This window comes from Solanum stenotomum, chromosome 6 (assembly GCF_019186545.1).
Source record: "Solanum stenotomum isolate F172 chromosome 6, ASM1918654v1, whole genome shotgun sequence".
Taxonomy (NCBI): domain Eukaryota; kingdom Viridiplantae; phylum Streptophyta; class Magnoliopsida; order Solanales; family Solanaceae; genus Solanum; species Solanum stenotomum.
In genome coordinates, this window is record NC_064287.1 from 10,031,282 (window position 1) to 10,043,620 (window position 12,339).

Below are 12,339 nucleotides of genomic sequence, written 5' to 3' on the forward strand. Positions count from 1 at the left end.
ATTTCAGATTTGAATATTGTGCTATACATAAACAATATTTGGGTTTTGAATAATTCTATCTTGTACTTTTATATCTATTTGAATACTTTCTTATTTATGAAATGAGTGTTTAATTATCTAGTTAATCTCTTGCTTTAACTATTTTCCAAAGGGAGTGATCAACCCTTGGACTATCCCATTTACTTCAATTGAGCATGAAAATGTTAGTTGAGGTTGAGAAAAATTAATTAACATGATTTGAGGTTTTAACCATCATCTTGTGGATTCGAGCTAGAAATAGTAGAATGTTCGTGTTGCTTAAATTGGAAGGTCTTTGTTGATACTTAGATAGGTTTGAAAGAACTAGTTGAGAAATATTTGCCTATGATCGAGAGATCGATGTGGGTCGAGAATCCCAAGACATGTTAATTAGATAGTAAACAATTGTCTGCAATGGATTATATAGATATTGATTGATTAATTTCTCATTCCCAAATCTCCTTGCTATCCTAGGTTGTGAAGGTCATTGATCAATTTATCCTTTATAGTTATTCTTATCCTCGTGTTCGTTTTATATCAAAATTCCTCCCCTCCCCCAACCCCCCTCCAAAATTTTTTTACTTATATTAGTGGTTTGGATTAAAATAAGTGATTAGTAATTCCTTAACTTCTCAATTGCCCTTACATTATTTCTTGTGGGATTCGACGTCGACTCCAAAATGGGTATTAGTTTGCATATGACCGCCTATACACCACAATTTTGAGGTGTAGTTGAGCACTATAAAAATTGGCTTCGTTGCCGGAAAATAATTTAAATTATTGAGTTGATTTGAAATTTGAGTATACTTGTTTCTATCCAAATTATGAATATGTGTTTGTGTTTTAATTTCCTTGTTTCTTGTGTTAAACATATTTTGTTTATTTTTAAAAAAAACTTGAGTTCTCTTGGGGATAAGGATGTTATGTATGGAGTAACTTTTGAAATAGAGAGATTTGAGTCATATTTCAACCATCCTTCAACATTCAGTTTGGTTAGGAGAACGAGAATCGAAATAAACGAACTTATGGTGAATCTGGAAGAAGTGGGGTCAAGCCATGACATTTTGAAATTTGTCAAGTCAAGAAGACAAAATGAAATCGCTCATTTGAAGGTGAAAAAAGCGTAAAATATTATACCCTCAATATCGTTTTGTCTCGATATCACCACCCATGGGCATATCCATGTTCTTAATTCAAAATTGGGGAAAAGATTTATATCTTCCAAATAAAAACGTAAGGGGTAAAGTTGTTTGCATCGTGCCATGATGTTAATCAAGAGCTTGATGAGAGGTAACCCATCATTTCAGAAATTGAAGTTTTAGATATTTTCTTTGTTAAAATAGCTTAGCGTTTTATTTCCGATTAATCTGCAAAGTTTCAAGTCTTTTTGAGCTAAATTAGACAAGTACTTGAGATAGTCAAGCACTGTAAATTGCTAAAATTAGTGCAGGGGAGCCATTCATGCGGAAAAATGCAATGCAGGAACAATGTCGTTGGAACGCTAAAACTTCGCAACTGCAAACAACAGAGGCACCTAGATATTAAGTCCCTCCAAAGCAGATATAGTACGGCAAGAGAGGGTATCACAATAACAACTAGAATGTCGCATCTGCGACTGTCGAGTTTCTTTTCCAGTGAAAGTAGGTAAAACAATTGCACAAACTCAAAACCCTTTCACACACCCACTAAACTGTTCTTCTCCTCTTCCCTCTTAATTAATGCACATAAACATATGTGGTCTTTACTTTAAGAATTCACATTACTTTCTGTTACTAGTACAATTAAGGGACCTTAAAAATCAGAAGATGATGAGGACAAAGAGGTAACCCTTCTTGACATTAAGCGAAACCTGAATGTTTACTTTATCAAGAAACTGAAAAGTTCAGCTAATGTTTTGATTGACTCACTACGTGAGCTCACTACTGGAAAGGGCTTTTTGAGTACATTTTTCAAAATTAAAGAAATTTCTTTTTATCTGCTCAAATTTATGAATTTGGAGACAAAATTGCCTTAGTCAATGTTGAAAATATAGATCTTATGGAGAAGTTGAAGAAAACCCTCGAGTCTAGTTCAAAAGGGAAGGGTGAGGCTTGAAGGCTTCAACTAGAACTAGAAGAGACCTTGAAAAGTCAAAATTGAATCTGGTTGTATCCCTAGAAAAAAATGCTCAACTAGAAAAGGACATGGTCCGTGTTAAGAAAGAGCTTAACAAATTACTTAAATGGACCACATACTCTAAAATGCTAGCAAGTTTAACGAGTAAGGGTCTAAGATGTCGAAAATTGAATCCTCCATACAATCCTCACAGTAAATATGTTTGTGATCTAAGGATTAGGGGTGTACAAAATCAAATCGAAAATCGAATCAAACCGCAATTCGAGTCAAACCGAGAAAAAAAATTCGACTAGTGATTTGGTTTGACTTGGTTCGGTATTAAAAAAAAAATCCAACTATATTTGGGTTGGTTTAGTTTTAACTAAAAAAAACTCAACCCGAGACTAAACCAACCCGACATATATATGTAATTTTAAAATTTTATTTTATACATAAAAATATTTACTTTGATATAATTTTAAAATATTTCTTATACTATTTCATAGTTATTTATCTTTTAATATATTATTTCAAGTTTAAAACTTAGAATTCGGAATGGTCCAATAAATATTATAGTTCATAAATGTTGATAATTATAATAAAACTTAAATCAAAATCAAATTAATACTAATGCAAAAAAAAAAATCAATTCAACACTAAGAATGACAATAATATTAAATACGGAAAAGGGTCATATTTACCCATGTACTCTTAGAAAAGGATCATACTTGCCCTTCGTCATACTTTTTTGATATGTTTACCCTTGTCATCCAACTTTAAGGTCATATTTACCTTCCATCCGTTAAATCTCCATATTTTCACATAATATTATTCATGTTGTGCCTATGTGGATTTTATTTTTATATAATTAAATCTAAATATTATTAAAATTATTTAACTCGCTCCATACATTAAACCCAATCCACTAATCAAAATAAAACCCAACTTGATTCTTCTGCGTAAATTTCTTTATGGGCATTCTATTGGAACAACCAGGGCCGGCTCTATGTATACAAAAATAAGTCATTGGCCTTAGGCCCCCAATTTTAGGGGGCCTCAATTTTTTACCAAGAATAAATTATGTGTTAATTTTTTAAAGAAAAACATTAAATATTTATGATAAAAAGTATATATTTAAAATTATTATTTTATTCTCTTCAACCCCATTCAAATAGAAGAAATCAAGAAAATATTGTTTTATTTTCTTACACTCTCTCTACTAATACTCACATTATTTTCTTGTTAACTCCTTTTACACTCTCTTCTTTAAATTGTTGATAAGTTAGAGTCATATTTTGTCAAAAATATCAATTAATAGTCGAAAAGTGTTGAACAAATTGAATTGTAAATTCTTTTTCCATTTTTTCTTAGGTAACCAAATTATCAACTTCATCAAAGCTATGGTTCTAACTTTTATATTTATTTGAAATTTGTCAACTTATTACTTGTAGAACTATGTTAACAATTCATATAATGATTGCCCGAGTAAAATAATATTTTTCAATGTTGAATTAATAAAATCTTATTTAAAACTAATAATTGAAAAAGAAATCGAATAAATTATTTATATATATAAAAAAATATTAGGTAATACTTTGCATTTAAAAATGTAAGAAAAATAAATTTTAAATAAATGCATGTGAAGTTTATTTAGATTTTAGGTCTTTAATTAAGATTTCGCTTTAGGTCTTCGATTACGTTGAGCCGCCTTTGGGAACAAATGTAGAAAACTATATAGTATCTCCTCTTTCACATTAGACAACACTCAACGTTAGAACTAATACAGATTTTAGCATTCAATTAGATATTTTTGTTAAGTAAATTAAAGTCAAGTTTCATCGCTAATCTTGATGCATAAAATTGATTAATCTTAGCATTTAGTTCGATATTTTAGTTAAGTAAATTAAAGCCATGTTTCATCGCTAATCTTGACACATAAAATTGATTAATCTGCATTTTATTAAAAGATAAGTAGAATTTCACAAACATTCTACATGTGCTCTGTTTTCTCGATGGTTTCAAACGGTGAAGAATGTGAAGTGAGGTTCAACAATGGGGATGGATGATTTAAGTTGGTTTCCGGTAGCTATCAATGGTGAAATGGGAAAGGAGATAAGATTAAATTCGAAGTAACTACCAGAAAACTTCTATATATCTAGAATATTTAATGTTGTTCGGGAATATATTTATTTGATGGATCTGTTTCAATGGTTCAGGATGGTGTTTCGATTTTCCGATAGTGATGGAGATCTCAGATCTGATTACAATTACATTAACCCATCTGTCCCATACAAATATAAAACCCAAACCCACGATAGTTAAAGACTTGTTCTTGGGTTCATTAGTGGATGGGGTTTAATTCAATGTGGGTGGGTTAAAATGATTTTAATAATATTTAGATTTAATTAGATAAAAATAAAATCCACACAGGCATAACATAAAGGGAAAAGGCTCAAAAATGCCCTTAACGTATTAGAAATGGTTCAAAAATGCCCTCCTTCCACCTATTGATTTAAAAATGCCCTTAACGTTTGTTTAGGTTCAAAAATACCCTTAAGTTAACAGAAATATGACATGGAATTTAACAAAACAAATGATCCATTTTCATTGGTCCACGTCATTTTTTTTCAAATAAAAAGATCCACCCAATTAGCTAAACCCAAATCCGTTTTTGACTAGTCTTTGCATCTTTTACCCGTTCCTTGAGGGATTATGTTTTGTTTTTCGAAATTGGGGAATTAGAATTTGAATAGTGTCGGAACAGAGAGTGAAAGAATGAGTGAGGCGGAAATTAGGTGGATGAAGCAAAAAACGATTTCGGTGCTTTGGCAAAGAGAGGGGAAGACTATTTCTTGATTAAGCCTGANTTGTTAAACTTATTTTAGCATGATTTAGTACTTTTAAATTATGATCATTTTCATTATGACTTTGCAATATTTATTTTATATGATGATTTCATTATTATTTTTTACTGAATATTCTAGTGTCATCAGTATTCATCTCATATTGTGTTATTTTCTTAAGAAACACCTTAGATAATTGTATTTTGGTTGGACTAAAAAAATATTTGGAGCACAAGTTAATTATATGTTTGTATCCAAACTTTACCGAAAAAATTCAAAAATCTAAAAAAAATCTGAGGTTTATTAGTTTGGTTTGATTTATAAATTTTATAAAAATTGGACACAATGATTTGGTTTGGTATTTGAAAAACCCGAACCAACCCGAGGTTGAAAAACCCGAAAAAATCTAAATTTTATTAGTTTGGTTTGGTTTATAAATTAAATTTTTTCACACAAATAATTTGGTTTGATATTTGAAAAACCCGAACCAACCCGATCATGTACACCCCTACTAATGATCATAAATAATTGTGAAAGATGTGCTTTGAATTGTAGTGCTCAATTTTGACTGTACCCCTCAATGGAAACCTTGTTGTTACTTCCTCCTTCTCCTGTGGGGTAAAAAAGAACAGCGTTAATCTTTGGAATAAGTATTTCCAGATTAAAAGTTTTTTTTTTCGCTTTTTAGGGTGTATTTTACATGATAATAAAAAGTTTCATGTTTTTTCCCTAGAAGATAATTAATGGTCTTGAGTCAAAGTCGGGAGGTCAAAATTTGGATTTTGGGTTAGGATTGAGGTTGAAAGTCGGATCAGAGATCTAAACTCATTTCGGATGGTGATGTTTAAAAAAAGTTTTGATTTTTTCCCCTTACTTTATGTATATAAGTCGTTTTTCTTAAATAAGAAGAATAAGTTCATTTGAAAAATATTTTTCAAAATATTTATTCAAACCAAACATTAGAAAATTTAAAAACAATTTATTTTTTAAAAAAAAAATTCTTTATACCAAATATAGTTTTAATAAGTGTCCTTTTTCAGAGGTGTTTATACCTTCACATCCTTTAGGAAAAGTGCAATTGAAAAATACGAGTTGATAAATATTTAAGCCACTTTTAAATGATTGAATAATCAACCTATTTAAAATGAATTAAATTAAACGAATAACCATAAATTTTACCACCCCTAATCAGAGAGTCAACACAACTTACCCAAAATGTTTGGAGCATTTAGTAGAGTGCCTGTAGTAGGATATGCTTTGCCAAACCAATAAGGCACCTAATTGGACCAATCATGGATACTGACTACTCCCTCCGTTCCATATAGATGGATATTTTTTATTTTACACGGTTATTAAGAAATTATCAATAGATTGATCAACTTTACTATTTTACCCTTTGTTAAACTTTCAAAGTCATATTAATTATAGGGGTAAAATAGAAAAAAATTAATTAATTCTATCCTGATTTATTAATTCAAGTAATATGAGACAACTACTTTTAGTGAGGAGACATCTAATATGGATGGAGGTAGTAACTTTGAATTTCAAAGAATCTATTATTGAATAAGATAGTTGATAGGGGGAGACCCCTTCTCGTAGATAGGGGAAGCTCAATAACTGTATTTTTAAGTCAGACTTGTACTAAAAAGAGAGGACACAATCCCCAAGCTTGCACCAGTCCCTATTACATTGCCTGATGCCCACCTTTTCAAATATTAGCCAACGTGGGGCTGCTTCTTCCCGGAGGTAAGTTAGCAAAATTCAAACTCCTTTAGAACTCAAATGCCTCAAATAATAGTTGTAAATTAAGATGCGTAAGGCTGGGTAATACAACTTCACATACTTGATGCATTTATATGACTATATCTCTTCTTTCATGGAAGTCGATATTATCGAGCTAGTCAATTTAGCATCAACATGGATTGTAGTGCAGTGGTGAGACTACTTCACCCTTAATAAGAGGTTTTGGGTTCAAGCCTCGGGTATGGAGAGAATCCTATTAGGAGCGCCAAAAAAAAGAAGGAAATTTCATAAATAGCAAAGCGATTAAACTTAAAATTATATGATTTATACATGGTTAAAATAATTTTTTAGGTATATTTAGTAGATGTCGAACTCCCTTCGGCTACTTCGTGTATCTATTTTTTTAGATTTTGAATCCCCTTATTGAAAATTCTGGTTTCACCACTGAAGCTCCATAGCTATAATTTTGTTTGCTATGCGTATTTCCGGTCCTAATTACGCTTCATAGCTATAGTTTCATTTGCTATGAGTATTTCCATTTGTATAATTTGCTTGCCAATATACAAACAGAGTAAGTATATACAAATTTTGTATTTATATATTTAAGAATATTTTAGAACTTATACAAATCAAATGTATCAACATGATAATTATATACAAGTTAGGGTAAGCATATATAAATTCTGGATTTATACAATTAGAACTGAATCATACAAATTCTGGATTTATACAATTATGAGCCGAATTATACAAATTCTGGACTTGGGCCACATAATTATGATTGTAATTACGTAAACTGTAGCTATGTTACTAATTAACTAGTATATATTTGCTTATCCACGTAAATTTTAGTGTTTGGAATTTAGATCAATAAACGATTTAATTCAAACCTTAGGTCAATTATGAAAGGATTAAATTCGTTAAGGAAACATAGTTTTCTATTGAGCTCGGAACCTAGTTACCTTTTTGATCTTGAGTAAGCCGAATCGAAAGTCGATTGGAAAATAAGGGCAAACCTATGGGTAAAAACACGCATTGTGTTCCTCTTTTTTGAGTGTGAGTATTGCATCTGATTCCGGATCTTAAATTGATTAACCTCTGTGTGTAAATATGGAATCATTCTTGATGTGAAGGCACTTAGATACTTCGAGTTGAGCTTGATTGCACAAGTAGCAAGTATTGCGAGCAAGAGAATCTATGGTAATGGTGTGTCACAACTTGAATCTTTGAGTACACAATTGATCCTTGCATAAGTAAATTTGAGTCTGGTTGTGTGCATTAACACTACACCATTTTAGGCCAACGGCCACCCCAGTAAAGTGTAGCCTATACTAGCAAAAAGTGTGGCCTTTGATAAAAGGCTACACTTTTAAGCTTTAAGCAACACTTTTTAGGGGGTGGCCTAAAGAAGCGTAACCTTTGACATTAGGCAACACTTTTTAAATGTTGCCATCACAGCTACACTTATAAAGCGTAGCCAAAGAGGTATCAGGGCACGCTTTGTAGTGATGCATTAGTGACACCTTTTTCTTATTATACTACACTTAAAAGCGTTGCCTTTGCTTTGTTATTGGTCACACTTAAAAAGTGTTGCCTTCTATTTCTCATCTAGAGCAACACTTATAAAGTGTAACTTTTCTTATGTACAAGTTAACATTGGACGTCCTACAACAACACTTTTGAAGTGTGGCAATGTTGTGTAGAATTTTGTAGCCACAATTTTTTATTTTTAAGAATAATAATTTTTATTTGCATATATTCAATAATCACATAATTAAATATACAAGTGACCTAAAGCACAAAATTAACTAATAATTAAATCGAAGCTATATATTTCAAATAAACTTCGAGAAACATGTCTTGTACAACCAATACTTAGAAAGTGATTGCTTAAAGATCTCTACTATCAATAAATTCCACAAAACCAAATACATTCAAACATATATGACAATAGTACAAAAACTCTTGATCGTTCACTACAATAGATCGAGTTTACTTCTGGCCACAATTCAAATTCAATTACCGGCATTTTCCTGCACATTTAAAATAAAATAATATGTTAGTGAAATAAATCATGTATTTAATATGCTTAAATTCACAGTAAGCCAAACCAATTCATAAATAGGAATGATGAAAAAAGAGAAAGGTGCGAAAATTTTTACTATGTATGAGGTACAACTAGTACAAGTTCTATGATGATATTATTTTATTAATTTATATTCTGACTTGGGAACCCATGTTCTATTTTTCTTCTTTGCCTTTTATTGGCTTCTCTTTCATGCCCTTTTCTTTCCTTTTTTTGCTTCTTATTTTCTTTTTTTAATCCCTCCAAGCTGCATACAAATGCGAAATATAATTTTAAGTGCATTTCCTCGCAACATGAGGCTTCCTGATCCATCAATTCCCAACTTAAAGGTAATTAGTTTTGTGAATCTTATTCACAGTTTCTTTACTGTGGTGCTCTTTTGTCCTTTAATATTTTTAGCAGTGTGTGAGTTAAAACTGTAATTTTATGATCAATCATAGAGTACATGGTGTTGTTCAATATTTGTCAAGCTAGGTAACACTGCAGTGGACCACATAGAACATGGTGCTGTTGCAGAATATTTTAGTAAAATGAGATGGGCATCTATAATGTGAAGAAACTTTTATGCCTTAGTTTAGTTGAAATGCTAGGCTAGATGTGTAGATCCATTACCCACCGAGTTCTAAAACCTAGCTTCATTGACCCACCGGAATTTCTTGGTATAAAAAAATATTAATGTAAATGCAAGGGAGTAGGAGTAGGCTTTGAAAAGAGTATTTGATGTGGCTTGCTCAACATTATTCATATGTGTTGTTTATGCAGTATGGAAACAACGAAACTTCTTACTGTGGAAGGTCAGACAAAGGTTGGAGGTATTATTGTTTGTGTTTCTAGGGCAATTTTAATGGCTGTTTTTTGTGGCCCAGTGGTGTTTGGAGACAGCACAGTGGACTTCACAGAACAAATTGAGATAAGTGCTAAGGTTCAACCAGAGCCTACTGGATGACTATTGTCTCCCAACAATCTATTGTTTGTAGAAGTTCAGCTGAAGCTGAATACAAAAGTATAGCCACAACTGCAATTGAAGTTATTTGGATGATAAGTCTGATGAATGATGTAGGTATTAAGGTGCAGAAACCTATAGAGGTGTGTACAGACAGTAAAGCATCAATCTTGTACAAGGGATTATTTGTACCAAGTACACTCCAACAAAGGAACAACCAACTGACATGTTAACCAAAGGACTGACCAAGGTTCAACATCAAGTTCTCAGTTCCAAGCTTGGAGTTCAAAACATCTTTTTACTTCCAAGCTTGAGGGGGAGTGTTAATAGTATTGACTTGAAAGATGGGCAAAGATTATAAGTTAGTTAGGATTAGTAACTAACTGTTAGTTAAGTTAGTTATGCCTTACTAGTTTGTTACAAGCTTACAAGCTATTGTATATAAATAGATACATGTACATATTGAATACTCAATATAGAAATATTAAGAACAAAAGCATAGGGAGTTTAACTCTAGCAAGATTCATCTCGTTTAATGATTACTTCATCTTCTTCCTATTCTCTTTTACTTCTTCTTACTTTCATTGTTCTTCTTCTTCATCCCCCTAATTCTAATATTCATAAAACTACAACTACTCTGCTACCCCAGAACCCCCTTGTTAATTGTTTGGATGAGGCTGTTGAAGTTATTGGAGGGTTGGAAGGAGGGTGTCAGGAGAAGACAACTAATTTACAAGATGGGGTATCCAAAGGGAGGAATATGTCTCATGCTGGGCATGAGAACACTCAGATTGACCATAGTCTAGACCATAGAACCCCTGCTACCTCTCAGCATCACATTCAGAATAAACATCAAGTTCCAAACAGGTCTCAGATTAATGCTACAAGTCAGGATCAAGTGCAGAAAATTCAGGACAACAATGATAATATTTTAGGGAGGCAAGTTCTTATTACTCCTACCAGTGAAACAAAGATGAAGGATCATCCAGACCCTACAGGTGATAACAATCAGCAGAATGGGAAAGATAATGATTAGACTCCTTCCAACAACAAATCAAAAGGTAAACCAACCAAGAAAACTAAAACCATCACAGACTCACAGTTCAAACCAGTAAAACAACAGGGGAAAAAAGTACACAACTACAACCCAAAATCATTAGAGTCCTCCTTCAACACAATACAATGCTCATACAACTAAAAATATGAAAAAATTAGGTATAGAAGTTGAAAGGAGACAATGAGTGACAAAAACAAAGTACAGACTGAACTTTCAAATATTCAAGATAGTAAAATAAGTTCAGAACTTCTTTACCAAGAACACCAGCTCAACTAGAAGAAAAACAATATGCAGACTATTAACAGAGAATGTGAAATACAAAATACCTTTAGAAGAACCGAATCATGAGCTGACCCTGAAGAATGTGGAAGATTTGTGCCTCTTACAGCTTGTGCGCTACTTGCATCTACATATGAAGCAAGGTTAGATCCAACACACCCTGGTATATCTTGAAAATTCAATCCAAGGTTGTTTTGCAGCAATTGAGTGAATAAATGTCGCATTTCTTCTCTCAATTCTTCCTTTAGAGAAGTGATTTCATTGCAATGCTTTTGTTTTAGATTGTTAATTTCCTCATCTTTCTTCAAAGAAGTTATTGTCACTGATCTACCATAGCACCTAAGTCGACCAGGCTGCTCCTTTCCAAACACTGCCCTAAATGCATCATCAGCTGTTTCCCCAGAATTTTGGCGATTCTGAAGTTCATCCTGTTGAATAAAATTGGCATCCATAGTGAACTGTAAGTACTATTTCATTTCCAGTCCTTTGATATCGATCAAGAACTAAAAAAATTTAACAACTTTTCCTAGCAAACAATTCAGCAACATCGACAAAGAATTGATATCTCCTCGCACTTGCACAAGAAGAAGAAAAAGAAGAATAAGAAGAAGAAGAAGACATGCGTGATAAAATTCAATGGAGTCAAACTCCCCACAATATATGAATTTTAAGTCTGAATCAAATTCACTATTAATCTCTTTAAAAAACTTACTATTGCAACTTGGGTATCAGCCTGGATTTCCTTTCCCGTCTTGGTACGAGTTGCAATAAACATTTCAGGCTTTGATGGTTCTTCGTTGTTGTCTTTGGCTGCACGCTACATATTATATCAAAAGAAATTTAAAAAACATCAATATGTTCTAATAAAGTATAAAAAAATGAAATTCATATTTTTGAAGAAATGTCAGCTAAGTATTACCAATGCCACGCATACTCTTGCAAAATTAATAGGTCCCATTCGATGCCTCCACTTTTATTTTTTCCTGTTTTGAGAATTCATCTCGCATATGGCCTATTATTAAATAAAAAGAGATAATTGAATTGATAAATCAAAAAAAAAAAGAATAGATATGATGCAAACTAGGTCGATGAGTAGAAATGCACTATTTTAGCGTTACTTGAACAGTTGGGTGTTTCCAATACTCGATCTGCTGGCGGAATTGATTATCTGGAATGCCATCAGGACGTTTTGCTAGCATATCCTCAAGGGTACTGTTTTTATCAAAAAAGTTCTCTTTAATTTTTTGTTTGTGTCACCTCCAAGCATCACGAAGAC

The 12,339-nt window shown here is 32.2% G+C and overlaps 1 protein-coding gene and 1 pseudogene across 2 annotated transcripts in view; both read right to left on the reverse strand.

Annotated features, from left to right (window-relative positions):
• Positions 1-12,339, reverse strand: part of LOC125867885 (acetyl-CoA acetyltransferase, cytosolic 1) — a 934,067-nt gene that overhangs the window by 154,734 nt on the left and 766,994 nt on the right. The gene's annotated exons all lie outside the window — the stretch shown is intronic.
• Positions 10,868-12,063, reverse strand: LOC125868472 (uncharacterized; annotated as a pseudogene).